We start from the raw sequence: 18,027 nt of genomic DNA on the forward strand, positions 1-18,027 counted from the left end.
ATTTTCCCTTTCCTTCGGGAATAAATAAATTTCGGTGGCGACTTTGTTGTATTTTCGAGCGTGCGATACGCTCAGGTATTTTTCGCGTAGCTTCACCTGTCTTTATGCCCGATCTCGCCATATCCACAAATACGCCGACAGACATTGCTTACGTCTTGAGTGTGATCACCCCTGGCCTTAAGTACCTCATGATTAGATGGCCTAGGTGGTCTTCCAAGAGCATCAGGTGTCACGATAGGGTGTGACACTCTATATAAGCATGTCATGTAGCAGTCAACATAAGCCTATTGTATAGGAGATGGCACCATGCGATACTCATTTGGTACTAAGTGACTCTTGCAATCCTCAAGTATTGCATTGAGATCTCTATGGAGGATAGTGGAAGGAGTGGACTCTAAGTGGTGTCTAGGAATAATCTGCAGATACCCAAAATAGTGCATCACCCCCTCGGGAAGATACATATACATCATACGTAACCCACATGCTAGCCATCTAGAGTATAACGAAATAGGGTTCAATTGACGCATTTGGTCGTGACCTTTGTATGGGCATAATGCAATGTCATCTGCTACATGACAATCAAGGTACGCCCGAAGTTGCTCGATCATGTTATTCCCTCTATACGGTGTAAAGCCAGGAGCACATGGCCAATCTTTAGTGTAGGTAGGCACTAGTTCCCACCCGGTGATGCGTGAAAAAGGGGGATAATCCATTCTTGAAAATGGTTAAGATAAAGTATTAATAACAAGTGTAACAAAATAGTTAGTATCAATAAAATATAGTAAGTTGCGTGCAGCTTCCTGTCATCTGCTTTGTCTTCCAAAGACAATCCTCTCCATCTTCGAGTACAGATAAAACAAACAGGCCCCCCAGTTGTACTCGTGAATCATCGTCAAGTCAATGAAGTATCTAAGGTATACTACATCGATGTAGGTTTCACTTTTGTCCATAAACATGGATGTGCCAAGAAGGAATAAGAGGTAACACCTTAATACACATTACCGGTGGTACTCAACCTGAATTTCATCCTCGTCGGCATCCACAGCCATATACAAATTGTATTTACAAAGTTCTTCCAAAAATTTAAATATAGCTTGAACACCTATAGTGTCACCTACCTCATTTGCAACCTCAGTTGGGTTATCCCTCAAATGTCTAACCTCCACCTCGTTGGCTTCCTCTCGACCAATCCTACTATGGTCCAACAATTTTCCTCTGATGGGTAGATGCAGAATCCATAAGATGTTATCCAAGGTGATGGTCATGTCGCTAATAGGAAGGTGGAAAGATAACATCTATGAATTCCATCTCTCTGTAAATACCGCCTGCATGTCATGGTTTATGGTAGTATAACAACATCACATACACTTCTCCTTCCCAGACATGCCTAGCAGCATAGTCTCTATAGAGATGACGTAATGAGATGTCAAATGGGCCTCTTGGATAATTGTCTACATCGGCATAAGCAGTGGGTTCCTCCTGGGTTTTAGTGGCTTCAGGTGTTTCAACATATAGGGACACATGGTCCCATGAAGGACAGGCCCGAGACAGGAAACTATGGGAAGTATAACCAGATGGTTGTGAACCAAGACCTTGTGAAACATCAAACAAGGTATCATTAACTTATGGTCTTGTCCCTGGCTCTCTCATTCCGTACAGACGCGTGTTGGGACACACGACTTAGCCTAATTTTATTCGGGTTGTTTTTAGCCATTGCACTTGTAATAAAACCAAAAAGTCACATCAAAATTCAATCGAAATGTCAGACACAAATCCAGAGATATATCTCTGAAATCAACATATAGAAAATCTATAGATGCATCTTCGGATGAACTTGTGATTTTCAGCAATGACAGAACCCTCATTGATGCGTTAACTTCCAACCAAATATAAATGCATGTCTCTATAAGCTACCTATTTCAACTTTACTACTATCTTATGCAACTTAAACAACATATGTTACCTAAAACATCATTGAAAACACACACAAAATAAAGAATGACATGAGAAACTTATCAAATTAGAGTTGTGGATGAGAAACTTTAATTGAGTGAGTAACTTTGCATCAAATGAAGTAGAATAAAGTGAGTGAAATTGATGAAACTTGCTCAAATGGGTTGGAAATGGTTTGCAAAAAAAGATCTCAAAGGAATTTTTTGAGTGAGTATTTAGAAAATGAAGGAGGGAGAGGGAAGGGTCAGGCGCGGATTAATGCATAAAACGCACTCGGAGATGCATCTTCGTAATGAAGGTGTGAAAACACAAGAAATAGGGGTTTGAATTGGGTTTTACAAAACAAAAACTTTTTACCAATTCAAGAACACCACTTAAAGTTAATAACAAAGAGACAAAAACACAAGTATTTTTATTCTGGTTCGCTTGAAACTCAGAGCTACTCCGGTCCACCTACCAAGGTGATTTCGCCTTATACACAAGGACTTAATCCATTATAATCAACTGATTACAATAATCACAAAGAATAACCTTCTTTGTCTTCTCAAGGATCTGACTACACCCTAGTCTCCTTAAAGAATCACAAAGAATACCCTTCTTTGTCTTTTCAAGGATCAGACTATACCCTAGTCTCCTTAAGGAATCAAAAAAATAGTTTGAGTAATATTTTGTGTGTTACAAGTTGCTTCTATACAAGCAGATTTTACACAAAAGATAAAAAAATTACTGAAAGAAAAACAGTGTACAAAAATTGATAGCTTTTCACAAAGAAACAGACTTGTCAAGTTGTTATAGCACCGACAGATTTCTTCAAGTCTCAGAGTCTCACTTATATAGCGTAAGAAAAGAGACCGTTTAGGGGGAAAATGGGGAAACCAAATAGAGAGATTGTACATTGTTGGATGGTGAAAGGAGTGATACTGCATACTGTCCTTCGTGAAGGAGAATAGTGATCCAAAACATAACGGAAATTAAAAATTTCTCCTTTAGTGATCCTGACAAATGGGCATGATCAGTGATAGAATTGTTACCTCTTGTGGTAATTGAAACCCTTGATGCAGATCGAAGGAGTGATCACGAACGTTGAATGGTGACAACGCCTCTACTCATTCCACACGAACGAATTCCTTTAGTCTCAGTGCTAGCTTCTACAAGTGAAGGCTTTGAGTGAGAGTGAGAGAGAGAGAGAGAGAGAGAGAGAGAGAGAGAGAGAGAGAGAGAGAGAGAGAGAGAGAGAGAGAGAGAGAGAGAGAGAGAGAGAGAGAGAGAGAGAGAGAGAGAGAGAGAGAAAGAGAGAGAGAGAGAGAGAGAGAGAGAGAGAGAGAGAGAGAGAGAGAGAGAAAGAGAAAGAGAGAGAGAAGGAGAGGGAGAGAGAGAGAGAGAGAGAAATGACATTTTCATCTGAACCAATGCTTCTGCACAAGGGTTTGTAGCTGGAAATTCATGATCATCAAGTTATTGATAAGCTAGAGATCAATTATCAAGAGTCACCACCGCTATTTTATTGTTTCCAAGGGAAAAGGGAAAAATGCGAACAAAACCCAAATATTAAGAAGTTTTCAAATAAAAACTAATAAAAATCAGAGATCGCAGGTAAGGGGGTTGGTTACGCAGAGGGAAGGTGTAACACCCCGATAATAATAAGTATTTATTTAAATTAAATTAATAATATGTTTATTAATTTAATTAGAATATTTGAATTATTATTATTATTTTGGAATAATAATTATTGGGATAATTATTTAGTGGAATAATATTATTGGATATATAAGTTGGATTAATAAAAAGTCCCAATTATTGGAAAAAGGTTTTCACGTGAAAAGGAAAAGAGAAGCGACTGAAAGAGAAAGGGCAAAAAGAGAACCAGAGAACAAGGGTTGAAGGGAGGAGAAGCTTGGAGCTCGGAAGCTGCCGGATTAACTCAGGTAAGGGGGGTTTATCATCAATTAACGGGTATTATGGGAGGATATGTACTGGGTAGTGATAGACCATTGTTTTACCTATGATTGGATGATATATGTTGAATTGTGAACTGTTGAGATGAACGAAAATTGGAATAAAATTGACGAAATTCGTAGGAATTAGAGGTAGAAAGGTTAGAAATTTGTGAAATCGAAAGTGTATGATTCGTGTTAGATGATATGAATGAATTGTGTGTGAAATTTGGACTGTAGAAGGTTGAATTGGATAGGTCTCGTAGCAGAGAAAGTCATTGCAGATCTGAGAGCTCTGGTCTCTGGTCATACGCGTATGGCACTAGGCAATACGCGTATGAGATGTTGGTACGCGTATGGGGGGAAGCCTTACGCGTATGGATGGAAAAGATGGCATTTTGAACGTGAATTGGTATCTGTTGGTACGCGTAATGGGAAGTTGTTACGCGTAGCGTACGCGTAGGGGGTAGGTGGTACGCGTATGAGTTGGGCGAGGAAATGCGCAATACGCGTATGAGAGTGGGCAATACGCGTATGGAGTTGGCCAGGTTTGGGCAATACGCGTATGGCATGGACAGTACGCGTATGGGCAGAGTTGGGATTTTCCTGAACTGTTGTTGTGCAGTTTTTGGTTGTTTAGGCTGAGTGATGTACTTAGCTGAGATATGATGTTGTAGGGATCGTTTCCCGTTGTTTTGAGTGGTATAGGTATTAGTAGAGTGTGCTAATACTGTGTTTGATTATGTGGCATGATATGATATGCTTTTGTGATTAATTATGTTGATAATGTGTGATGGTATACATGATGATGTGAATGTATACATGTGTGAATAGACTGTATTATGGCTTAGAGTGTGAGCATGTGTTTATTCTTGATTATTGTTGATGTTGCATTGCTAGGTGATTAGCATGCATGTTGTGGCCCATTTGGGGTGGTAGCTAATTCCCATGGTGAGGAATTAGTGAGTAAATCATTTTGATTGTTGTTGTTGATGTTTGCATGCTAGGTGATTAGCGTGCATTTCATGGCCCATTTGGGGTGGTAGCTAATTCCCATGGTGAGGAATTAGTGAGTGAGTCACTATGTCTCAAATGAGTGGGACTAGTGAGCTTGGTAGCCGTGCCTGGATTTGGACGGTGAGGTTGAACTATATGTTCACAAATAGTCGGTACCGCATGCATAGAGTCTCATTGCATAATGAATGTATGGCATATGATATGAATGGATGTATTCCAGTATCATATGTGTGTTGTGTGTTGTGTTGTTAATGATTGAATAGGATGGAGATTTGTACTGTTGAGTATGATGTTTGAATGGATATTACTGTTGCGGAATGCGTAGTCTAATTAGGGTGAATTAATGTGTTAATTACTTGGCATTACATGTTGTTCTATAATGCTTATTATATTGATTGAGGAACTCACCCTTACGCCTATTTTTCAGGTAACGAGGAATGAGTTGAGTAGAAGCTTATGCTTGGAGTCTAGAGTAGTTTCTTATGGGTCATGCTCTGATAGATGTAACATCGGGAGGGAATGTTTTAATTAATTTGATATTGGTTGTTGGATGATTTACATGTCTAGTGTTACATGTTTTACATTGATGTTGAATTTGATTCCGCTGCGAATTATGCAAAAGAACCTTATTTGGATTAAATAAATGAGCATGACAGGACATTTGATGAATGTAGTGAAATGATTGTGTGACACCCTTCGGGGCATAATTACTCTGATGAATATATGTGTATTTTAATTATAATAATTTGGGGTATTTAGAAGGGTGTTACATTAGTGGTATCAGAGCATAGTCGGTCGAGTCGAGTCGTAGTTTTCTGTTTTCCCTGTACAGGATAGGTGTTGTGTAACACCATCAGTACTTATTGTTTAGTTGTTTGGGTTTCAGAATAGAGATGGCTGGAAGAGGTAGAGATGATGCTGCGATTGCTGAGGCTCTGGGTATGCTAGCTGGAGTACTTGGAGGAAATCCTAATGTTGTGGGAATGGGAGCTGCTCGTCAGTTGAGTGAGTTCCAGAAGAACAATCCTCCAATGTTCAAGGGAGCATACGATCCAGATGGCGCTCAGAAGTGGTTGAAGGAGATAGAGAGAATCTTCCGAGTAACTGAGTGTGCTGATAACCAGAAGGTCAGGTTCGGTACACATATGCTGTCAGAAGAAGCTGACGATTGGTGGGTTGCTACCCGCACTGAGTTGGAAACTGCTGGAAATGCTGAGATTACTTGGGCAGTGTTCAGAGAAAGATTTCTGAGGAAGTATTTTCCCGAGGATGTCAGAGGAAAGAAAGAAATAGAATTCTTGGAATTGAAGCAGGGTAACAGGTCTGTTACGGAGTATGCTGCGAAGTTCACAGAGCTGTCAAAGTATTATACTCCCTATGCTGAGGCTGCTGGGGAATTTTCAAAGTGTGTGAAGTTTGAGAACGGGTTGCGTCCCGAGATCAAGCAGGCGATTGGATATCAGAGGATTAGAGTGTTTTCTGATTTGGTTGACTGTTGCAGGATTTTTGAACAGGATTCCAAAGCCAGAGCGGAGAGCTATCAGCAGAGGGTTGATAGGAAAGGCAAGAATCAGAATGATCGTGGGAAACCGTATGCAGCTGGCAAAGGTTTTCAGAGACAGAGTGGGATGAAGAGGCCTAGTGGGGGAGACTCTAGTGCTCCTGCTAAGTGTTACAGGTGTGGTCAGGCTGGACATCGTATCCATGAGTGTACCAGTAATGAGAAGAAGTGTTTCAAATGTGGGAAAGGTGGTCATTTGGCTGCAGATTGCCGGTTGAAGACTGTGACTTGCTTCAACTGTGGAGAGTTGGGTCATATCAGTCCACAGTGTCCTAAGCCGAAGAAAGAGAATCAGTCAGGAGGCAAGGTTTTTGCTTTATCAGGTTCTGAGACTTCTGCAGATGATCGTTTGATCCGAGGTACGTGTTATATTAATGGCTTTCCTCTTGTAGCTATTATTGACACAGGTGCGACTCATTCTTTTATATCCTTGGATTGTGCTGTGAAACTTAAGTTAGAGATATCTGAGATGTTGGGTAGTATGGTGATTGATACTCCTGCGAAGGGTTCAGTGACTACTACTTCTGTTTGTCTGAGTTGTCCTTTGAATATTTTTGGTAGAGCCTTTGGGATAGATCTTGTGTGTCTTCCATTAGTGCAGATTGACGTTATTCTGGGTATGAACTGGTTGGTGTTCAACCGAGTTTCTATCAACTGCTTTGATAAGACTGTGATATTTCCTGAGATTGAAGAAGGAAAGAGTTTGTTTCTATCAGCCAGGCAGGTGAATGAGGAAGTGGCAGATGGGGCAGAGTTGTTTATGCTGTTAGCGACTTTGGAAGCTAAAGATAAACTGGTGATTGGCGATCTAGCTGTGGTGTGTGATTTCCCTGATGTGTTTCCGGAAGAAGTGAATGAATTGCCGCCAGAGCGTGAAGTTGAGTTCTCAATTGATTTGGTACCTGGTACTAGACCGATATCGATGGCTCCTTATCGTATGTCTGCTGTTGAGCTAGCTGAATTGAAGAGTCAGTTGGAAGATCTGTTGGATAAGAAATTTATTCGTCCGAGTGTGTCACCGTGGGGTGCACCAGTGTTGTTGGTTAAGAAGAAAGAAGGTACTATGAGGTTGTGTGTGGACTACAGGCAACTGAATAAAGTGACGATCAAGAATCGGTATCCTTTGCCGAGGATTGATGATCTGATGGATCAATTGGTTGGTGCTAGTGTGTTCAGCAAGATAGACTTGAGATCTGGGTATCATCAGATACGTGTGAAAACTGAAGATATTCAGAAGACTGCCTTCAGAACAAGGTATGGACATTATGAGTATTCTGTGATGCCTTTTGGTGTGACTAATGCGCCTGGAGTATTTATGGAGTACATGAATAGGATTTTCCATCCGTACCTAGATAAGTTTGTTGTGGTGTTTATTGATGACATTTTGGTGTATTCGAAATCTGAAGAAGAGCATGCTGAGCATTTGAGAGTGGTTTTGGGAGTTCTACGAGAAAAGAAGTTATTTGCTAAACTGTCGAAGTGTGAATTTTGGTTAGAAGAAGTTAGTTTTCTTGGCCATGTGATTTCCAGAGGTGGTGTTGCTGTTGATCCTTCTAAGATAGAAGCGGTATCTAAGTGGGAAGCTCCGAAGTCTGTTGCTGAGATTCGAAGTTTTCTTGGTTTGGCTGGTTATTATAGGAAGTTCATTGAGGGATTTTCTAAGTTGGCGTTACCGTTGACAATGTTGACTAGAAAGGGACAAGCGTTTGTTTGGGATTCAAAATGTGAAGAAGGTTTCCAAGAGTTAAAGAAAAGGTTGACTACTGCTCCTATTCTGATATTACCGAGTTCGTCGGAACTATTTGAGGTTTATTGTGATGCTTCATTGTTGGGCTTAGGTGGTGTGTTGATGCAGAATAAGCAGGTTATAGCTTATGCTTCGAGACAACTAAGGGTTCATGAGAGGAACTATCCGACACATGATTTAGAGTTGGCAACTGTGGTATTTGTTCTGAAGTTGTGGAGGCATTATTTGTATGGGTCAAGATTTGAAGTTTTCAGTGACCATAAGAGTTTAAAGTATTTGTTTGATCAGAAAGAGCTGAATATGAGACAGAGGAGATGGTTAGAATTTTTGAAGGATTACGATTTTGGTTTGAATTACCATCCGGGTAAAGCAAACGTAGTGGCTGATGCGTTGAGTCGGAAATCATTGCATATGTCTATGTTAATGGTTAGGGAATTGGATCTGATTGAGCAGTTTAGAGACTTGAGTTTGGTGTGTGAGAGTACTCACCATAGTGTTAAATTGGGAATGCTGAAGTTAACAAGTGGTATTCTGGATGAGATCAGAGAGGGTCAGAAATCCGATATGCTTTTGGTGGATAAGATGACTTTAGTGAATCAAGGTCAAGGTGGTGAATTCAGAGTTGATGAGAACGGTGTTTTGAGATTTGGTGATCGGGTGTGTATTCCGGATGTTACTGAGCTTAAGAAGAGTATTCTTGAAGAAGGACATCGTAGTGGTTTGAGTATTCATCCTGGAGCTACGAAGATGTACCATGATTTGAAAAGATTATTTTGGTGGCCGGGGATGAAAAGAGAGATTGCAAGTTTTGTGTATTCCTGTTTGACTTGTCAGAAGTCGAAGATTGAGCATCAGAAGCCGTCTGGGCTAATGCAACCGTTGGCTATTCCTGAGTGGAAGTGGGACAGTATCAGTATGGATTTTGTTTCGGGTCTACCGAGAACAGTTAAGAATTTTGAGGCTATTTGGGTGATTGTGGATAGATTGACGAAGTCTGCTCATTTCATTCCGATCAGAATGGATTATCCGTTAGAGAGATTAGCCGAGTTGTATATTGAGAAGATTGTGAGTTTGCATGGTATTCCGTCGAGTATTGTTTCGGACAGAGATCCTAGATTTACATCGAAGTTCTGGGAAGGTTTGCAGAGGGCCTTGGGAACTAAGCTGAGATTGAGTTCTGCATATCATCCGCAGACTGATGGACAGACTGAGAGGACGATTCAGTCATTAGAAGATCTTTTGAGAGCTTGTGTTTTGGAAAAAGGAGGTGCTTGGGATTGTTATTTGCCTTTGATTGAGTTTACCTACAACAATAGTTTTCATTCGAGTATTGGTATGGCACCGTTTGAAGCTTTGTATGGTAGGAGATGTCGGACACCTTTGTGTTGGTATGAGTCCGGTGAGAGTGCTGTGGTTGGACCGGAGATTGTTCAACAAACTACAGAAAAGATTAAGATGATTCAGGAGAAGATGAGAATTGCTCAGAGTCGTCAGAAAAGTTATCATGACAAGAGAAGGAAGTCACTTGAGTTTCAAGAGGGAGACCATGTGTTTCTTCGTGTTACTCCGATAACTGGTGTTGGTCGAGCTTTGAAGTCGAAGAAGTTGACACCTCGATTTATTGGTCCTTATCAGATTTTGGAGAGGATAGGAGAGGTAGCCTATCGTATCGCTTTACCGCCGTCACTTGCGAATTTGCATGATGTTTTCCATGTGTCTCAGTTGAGGAGATACATTCATGATCCGTCGCATGTAGTCCAAGTAGATGATGTACAGGTGAGAGATAACCTGACTGTTGAAACATCACCTATGAGGATCGAGGATCGAGAGTTGAAGCAGTTGCGGGGTAAAGAGATTGCCTTAGTGAAGGTAGCTTGGGGAGGACCAGCAGGTGGCAATATGACTTGGGAACTTGAGAGCCAGATGAAGGAGTCTTATCCGGAGTTGTTCGATTGAGGTATGTTTTCGAGGACGAAAACTCTTTTAGTGGGGGAGAGTTGTAACACCCCGATAATAATAAGTATTTATTTAAATTAAATTAATAATATGTTTATTAATTTAATTAGAATATTTGAATTATTATTATTATTTTGGAATAATAATTATTGGGATAATTATTTAGTGGAATAATATTATTGGATATATAAGTTGGATTAATAAAAAGTCCCAATTATTGGAAAAAGGTTTTCACGTGAAAAGGAAAAGAGAAGCGACTGAAAGAGAAAGGGCAAAAAGAGAACCAGAGAACAAGGGTTGAAGGGAGGAGAAGCTTGGAGCTCGGAAGCTGCCGGATTAACTCAGGTAAGGGGGGTTTATCATCAATTAACGGGTATTATGGGAGGATATGTACTGGGTAGTGATAGACCATTGTTTTACCTATGATTGGATGATATATGTTGAATTGTGAACTGTTGAGATGAACGAAAATTGGAATAAAATTGACGAAATTCGTAGGAATTAGAGGTAGAAAGGTTAGAAATTTGTGAAATCGAAAGTGTATGATTCGTGTTAGATGATATGAATGAATTGTGTGTGAAATTTGGACTGTAGAAGGTTGAATTGGATAGGTCTCGTAGCAGAGAAAGTCATTGCAGATCTGAGAGCTCTGGTCTCTGGTCATACGCGTATGGCACTAGGCAATACGCGTATGAGATGTTGGTACGCGTATGGGGGGAAGCCTTACGCGTATGGATGGAAAAGATGGCATTTTGAACGTGAATTGGTATCTGTTGGTACGCGTAATGGGAAGTTGTTACGCGTAGCGTACGCGTAGGGGGTAGGTGGTACGCGTATGAGTTGGGCGAGGAAATGCGCAATACGCGTATGAGAGTGGGCAATACGCGTATGGAGTTGGCCAGGTTTGGGCAATACGCGTATGGCATGGACAGTACGCGTATGGGCAGAGTTGGGATTTTCCTGAACTGTTGTTGTGCAGTTTTTGGTTGTTTAGGCTGAGTGATGTACTTAGCTGAGATATGATGTTGTAGGGATCGTTTCCCGTTGTTTTGAGTGGTATAGGTATTAGTAGAGTGTGCTAATACTGTGTTTGATTATGTGGCATGATATGATATGCTTTTGTGATTAATTATGTTGATAATGTGTGATGGTATACATGATGATGTGAATGTATACATGTGTGAATAGACTGTATTATGGCTTAGAGTGTGAGCATGTGTTTATTCTTGATTATTGTTGATGTTGCATTGCTAGGTGATTAGCATGCATGTTGTGGCCCATTTGGGGTGGTAGCTAATTCCCATGGTGAGGAATTAGTGAGTAAATCATTTTGATTGTTGTTGTTGATGTTTGCATGCTAGGTGATTAGCGTGCATTTCATGGCCCATTTGGGGTGGTAGCTAATTCCCATGGTGAGGAATTAGTGAGTGAGTCACTATGTCTCAAATGAGTGGGACTAGTGAGCTTGGTAGCCGTGCCTGGATTTGGACGGTGAGGTTGAACTATATGTTCACAAATAGTCGGTACCGCATGCATAGAGTCTCATTGCATAATGAATGTATGGCATATGATATGAATGGATGTATTCCAGTATCATATGTGTGTTGTGTGTTGTGTTGTTAATGATTGAATAGGATGGAGATTTGTACTGTTGAGTATGATGTTTGAATGGATATTACTGTTGCGGAATGCGTAGTCTAATTAGGGTGAATTAATGTGTTAATTACTTGGCATTACATGTTGTTCTATAATGCTTATTATATTGATTGAGGAACTCACCCTTACGCCTATTTTTCAGGTAACGAGGAATGAGTTGAGTAGAAGCTTATGCTTGGAGTCTAGAGTAGTTTCTTATGGGTCATGCTCTGATAGATGTAACATCGGGAGGGAATGTTTTAATTAATTTGATATTGGTTGTTGGATGATTTACATGTCTAGTGTTACATGTTTTACATTGATGTTGAATTTGATTCCGCTGCGAATTATGCAAAAGAACCTTATTTGGATTAAATAAATGAGCATGACAGGACATTTGATGAATGTAGTGAAATGATTGTGTGACACCCTTCGGGGCATAATTACTCTGATGAATATATGTGTATTTTAATTATAATAATTTGGGGTATTTAGAAGGGTGTTACAGAAGGTGTTAGCACCCAAAGTGTCCTAGGTACTCCTAGGGAGCCCTTTTTGTGTGCATATGTATTTTGTACAAAGTGATGTTTACAACCAAATAGAATGGGGAGATGAGAAAAGAATTGATTAATTATATTTTATTTTTTGTTTGACAAGACCTTTGGTCTTGTGCCTACGTACCAACATAAAAATGAGGGATCAAAACCTCGTAGTTCGTGCTAGAAATTTCAAAGTGAGTATGTTGTTTTTTTAACAAAAATTAAGTTTGAAAGGCATAAGGGCCTAAAATGGTTTGAATGAGTTAGTTCTTTTTGGCTTTTTGAAAGTTTAAGTCAAGCATAGTTAAATTTATTTTTTACAAGATTGATTTAAGGAAATAAGTTTGAAAAAATGCAATGACATAAGGCCAAAGTTTCTACCTTTTGTAAAAGTGGTCAAAGTTTAGAACAAAATAGTCCACACAAAGAAGATTTTTGAAAATGGAGGGAGAGATTTTGAAATTAAAGAAATGGGGAGAAGATGAAGAGACTACCCTAGATACAAGAAATTTAAAAGTTTAAAGTTGAAAAGATCTGACCAAATGGGAGCAATCCAATAGACAAGTATGTCAATAGAAACCCAGGATTCTCTTGGACCTTTTAGAATCAAGCAACACACAAATGCACAATTATATCAATCTTGAAGAGCAAAGGCATCAAATAAATATGGCCTAATCCAAGCTAATCCACTTCAATGATCTTCTTCAAAATAGCCCATGTAGCAGATGAAATGCATAAGTCACAAGCTCAACAAAGTAGCTTAACAATGATCAATATTACAGATGAATCTGGAGAGATCTAGAATGATGTATCAAATGAATTCAAACTTGCAAGTTCTTGGTTCTTCAACAAATTGGCATTGGCCAAGTCCATTAGCAAATGAATGTTGCCTAAGTTCTAAGTCTAATTGGGGAGATCAAACAACAATCCACTCAAAAGTCTTTTAGGGTTTTTGTTATTATTATGTGCATAGTGGTCAAAGACCAAACAAGCAAACAAGACAACAAAGTATATGACACAATATGGTCCAAGTGGACAAAGTGAAAATTGCATAAACATAAACAATCAGAATGATATGTACAATGACAAATGATAATAGAACAATGGAAGTAAATTGCATTAAAAGTAAAAGCTTGAAAGTAAAAGTTAGCGGTTAGTAAGTTAATAGTTAGTTTTGTTTTGCTCTTTTGATATTAAGATATTCTTTAGAGAACACTCAACCCACTTACCATAAGCATGGATCCTTAAACCAAAACATCTTCCAAAGGAAGGAAAGAAGGCCAAGTTTCCACACAATACCATGGAAGAGGGGAGACTTACAATCTAACTAACTAGAATGCTTATGTCTTTTATGTCACAAATTTAGCGCTATGTTAAGCAATCGTAATTGGACTTATATAGAAGTCACAACTATTTGAGGTTGGGCAATAGACTTTTGGTGTTAATGCATGTTGGAGACATAGTATTAAGAACTATGCTCATTAAACATACCACACACAAAAAATATGCAAAGGTGTGGCCTAATCTCATCCATACTCATGTTAATCTTTCAATCAACTAGCATTAAGACTTTGAGATGTCATTGGTCAATTGAAAATGAATGGATGAAGAAGGGGAATTAGATGAAGAGGGGAAGGGATGAATGAGATCACAAATTGGTCAAAGGAGGACTTTTACCAAATTAATATTATTCATTCATTTTGGGAGATGGAATGTACATTCCATCAATCCCCTTAATCCAATAATATTAATTTGACAAAGTCAAATCAACCTTGACCAAGGCCCAACAACAAATAAGAAACTCAAATAAGTCAATCCAAATGGTCAACACAATTAAAATGACATTTATTCAATTAAAAATATTAAAATAAAGCATTAAATTTAAATATGTTTTGTCCAAATCCTAAAATCATATCAAAACACCAAATAAATGGCCATGTGATTTATCATAAGTCAAACAAGGTCAAAGGACCTTGGATAAAAAAAATCATAATTTTTGGACACTTCAAAATATTTTTAAACAATTAAAAACAAAATAAAAATCAATTAATTCATGAAAAATATTAATAATGATCCAAAAAATAATTTTAATTCAGAATATGAAATATAAAAATATTTAAGAATTTTTGGTGAAAGTCCCATATTTTTTGGATCAATATTAAATTTATTATGAATTATTGAAAATAAATGAATTAAATGGAAAATCAGAAATTGCAAAAATACGTGGACCATCATATCTCCCTCATTAATTGAGGTGGTGATAACATGAAACTATATCACATTTTTAGACTTGATTTAATTAAATTATATCGTTATTTGATTCAATTTATTTTATATTATTCGATATTACTCGGTATTTTCTTATTATTTATTTCAGATATCATTATTTAAAGCACGTGTGAAAAAGAAAGAAAAGGGGTGCAAAAAGAATATTTTCTAGGAAAAGCAGCAAGCTGAAGCACCAAAGCCCAGCCCATGTTTGGAACAAAGGAAATGACTGTCACGACCGCCACACTCACGTGCCGAGCGTCACGCCCCAAAACCTTATGTTACGACCGTAACACATAGTGTGACGGACGTCACACATTTCATCCTATATTTTAGGTTTGACGTGCGTAACAGAGTGGACAGTTTCCCCTAAATTTCCTCCTGCACTCGTTGACGCTTTGGAACCCTACAGAAGATACTTTTGAGAAAACGGTTATTTTGAAGGGTGAATATAAATAGACCTCACAAAAAGCAAATGAAGCGAGCTCCCTTGGCCGTGCAATATTTTTTCCAGCCTTATAATTTTCCAGCACTCTAAGTCTTCAAGCAATTTTTATTTTCTTTTCTTTTCTAGTTTAATTTCCGAAGCATTCAATTTATTTTCTCACGATAGTTTCTACACCGGAAACTATTGTGTAATTTTTACTGGATCTAACCTTACGTCAGATCATAGTATTTTATTTCCTTATTTTTACTTTCCTATCTGATTGAGAATTGTGAAGAACAAATCCAACCGGCTTGTGGTGGAGTGTTCGAGCATCGAAGTTAGGAGATAAAATCCAAAATTCTAGTATCTTTCCAGGTTCATTAATTAATTGATTTATTGTTTTGATTTACCTATGCTTTATTCCGCTGTTTATATATATTGTTTGTTTGATATGGCCGTATTTAAGCATGATTATTGTTTATGCTTGTTTAGCATGTCTGACTAATTAATTTAGATATCGGTATGTAAAGTAAGCGGAATAAAGGAATCAAAATGGAGTTGGTTTAAATTTATTTCAAAATATAGTCACTCTTTTGCTGGTCTCAATTTACAAAGTTAATACCAAGGTTTTTGTACGAGAGTAAAAGACATACAGAAGTTAAAATCAATAGAACGACGGTTTGAGTTTTTAACTGGACAGTGTAAATTGAACATTAACTTTAAATCAGGGCGAAAGCAATTTTTAAGGTTAATTAAATTCTAATCATTTTCAAAAATTATTTTTAAAAGTTAAATGTGAGGACGAGAGTTAAGCATTTAAGTTTAATCATATAGTCTAAGTCAACAGAGCGAGAGTTTGAGACGAGGGCGTTTAAACGGTTAGTATTTTCTCAAAAAGAGTTTCTATAGATTCTATTATTTTCAAAAGTGACCTTAGATTTGACGAAATAGTGAGAGCGTACGTTAAAATATAAAGTCATAGTCTAATTCAACAGAGCGAGAGTTTGAGGAAAAGACTTTTAATTAATAGTGTCTACTGAAAAGACTTATTTTAAAATTAAGAAAAAGACCAACGAAGATTTCATTCCCTAATTACGACGAACTACATACGGATATCCATATTATTTGATATTTTATCTAGACCCAAATTTAGTTTTATTTTTCCCCCTAATCATTAAAGTATCATCCGCCTTAGCTTTACGCAGTAACCCTAGAAAAAACGGTAGGTCGATTCATTAAGTCCCTGTGGGATCGATATCTTTTAAAACTACGCGATTAGACTGTGCACTTGCAATTAGTACCCCGATAGACTCATAAAGTCGCGATCAAGTTTTTGGCGCCGTTGTCGGGGACTTTTATTTAGTCGATATCGTAACTCTTCGGTTACGCTGTAGAGACTAAGGCAATTTTTATTTTATTTTTTTTCCCTTCTTTTTCGTTGATTTGTATGCCACACACTCGCTCACAAGGCGAGCCGTACTACTTACGAATCATCGACGTTGAACGATATCTCCGATTATTACGACGAATTCGGGAGTATCGTGTTAGAAACAATCTTCCTCCAATCAAAATTCCTGATCTCAAAAATCTCCTTCCTTCGACGATACCAGCGATGGCCGAACCAGCTCGTGCTCTTCGAGATTACGCTGCTCCATCGCAGGATGAGCCGCATTCGAGTATTGCTCCACCCGCAATCGAAGCAAACAACTTCGAACTTAAACCTTCGCTGTTGCAGGCAGTGCAACAGAATCAATTTTCTGGAAATCCTACCGAGGATCCAAAAATTCATTTATCCGTATTTGTCCAATACGCTGACACTGTTAAAGCTAATGGTGTCACTTCAGAGGCAATTCGACTTTGTCTCTTTCCCTTCTCGTTAAGAGATAAAGCTAGAATATGGCTTCAGTCTCTTCCTTCCAACTCATTCACCACATGGAATGAGTTGAAGAAAGTCTTTCTTGCCCGATATTTTCCTCCAAGCAAAACAGCTATGTTGAGAGCCCAGATAAATGGATTTAAGCAAAAAGATAACGAGTCTCTTTTCGAAGCATGGGAAAGATACAAGGACATGATGATACTTTGTCCACACCATGGTTTAGAGGACTGGTTAGTAATTCACACCTTCTACAATGGTCTCTTGTACAACACAAGGTTAACAATAGACGCCGCCGCCGGTGGTGCGCTTATGGATAAACCTTACACCGACGCTTATCAACTTATCGAGAGCATGACCCAAAATCATTATCAGTGGGGAAGCGACCGAACAATGGTAGAAAAACCTCAAACAAAAGGGGCATGTACGAGATAAGTAGCCTTGATCATGTTAATGCAAAAGTGGATGCTCTTGCCCAGAAAATTGAAAGTTTAAATGTATCACCTCCAGCCATCGTGGTTGCCGTAACTCAAAATTGTGAAGTCTGTGGAATTCAAGGTCACACTCCTACAGATTGTCAACTCCTAACAGGAATTCAAACAGAGCAGGTGAACTATGCTCAAGGAAATCCTTACTCGAATACTTATAACTCAAACTGGAAGAACCATCCTAATTTTTCATATAAAAGTAACAACGCTTTATACGCACCAGGTCAAGCTCCCAGTCAAGCTCCAGCTATACCTCCTGGATATCAAAAGCCGGCCCCATCTACACCTAACAATAACGTTCCTAGGAAATCCAACTTGGAAATCATGATGGAGAACTTCATAGCTTCTCAACAGCAAACCAATAAAGAGTTCTTAAACCAGAATGTACACACTAGCGAACAGATTAAACAACTAGCAAGTAAAGTAGATGCCCTGGCTACCCATAACAAAATGTTGGAAACACAAATCTCGCAAGTATCTCAACAACAAGCGCCTACTGCTGCCCCAACTGGTACATTTCCTGGACAGCCCCAACCTAATCCGAAAGGCCACGCTCATGCAATTATATTACGAAGTGGTACAGAGGTAGAAGGACCATCTGACCCAAGGATTGAGAACCAAAACTCTAA

At 38.6% G+C, this 18,027-nt stretch overlaps 1 non-coding gene across 1 annotated transcript; it reads right to left on the reverse strand.

Annotated features, from left to right (window-relative positions):
• Positions 1-17,027: 17,027 nt before the first annotated feature.
• LOC127088733 (small nucleolar RNA R71) lies at positions 17,028-17,134 on the reverse strand. Its single transcript, XR_007790556.1, has one exon. It is a non-coding gene; the product is annotated as a small nucleolar RNA R71 (small nucleolar RNA).
• Between the last annotated feature and the right edge of the window lie 893 nt (positions 17,135-18,027).

The sequence above is a fragment of the Lathyrus oleraceus genome, chromosome 5 (assembly GCF_024323335.1).
Source record: "Lathyrus oleraceus cultivar Zhongwan6 chromosome 5, CAAS_Psat_ZW6_1.0, whole genome shotgun sequence".
Lineage (NCBI taxonomy): Eukaryota > Viridiplantae > Streptophyta > Magnoliopsida > Fabales > Fabaceae > Lathyrus > Lathyrus oleraceus.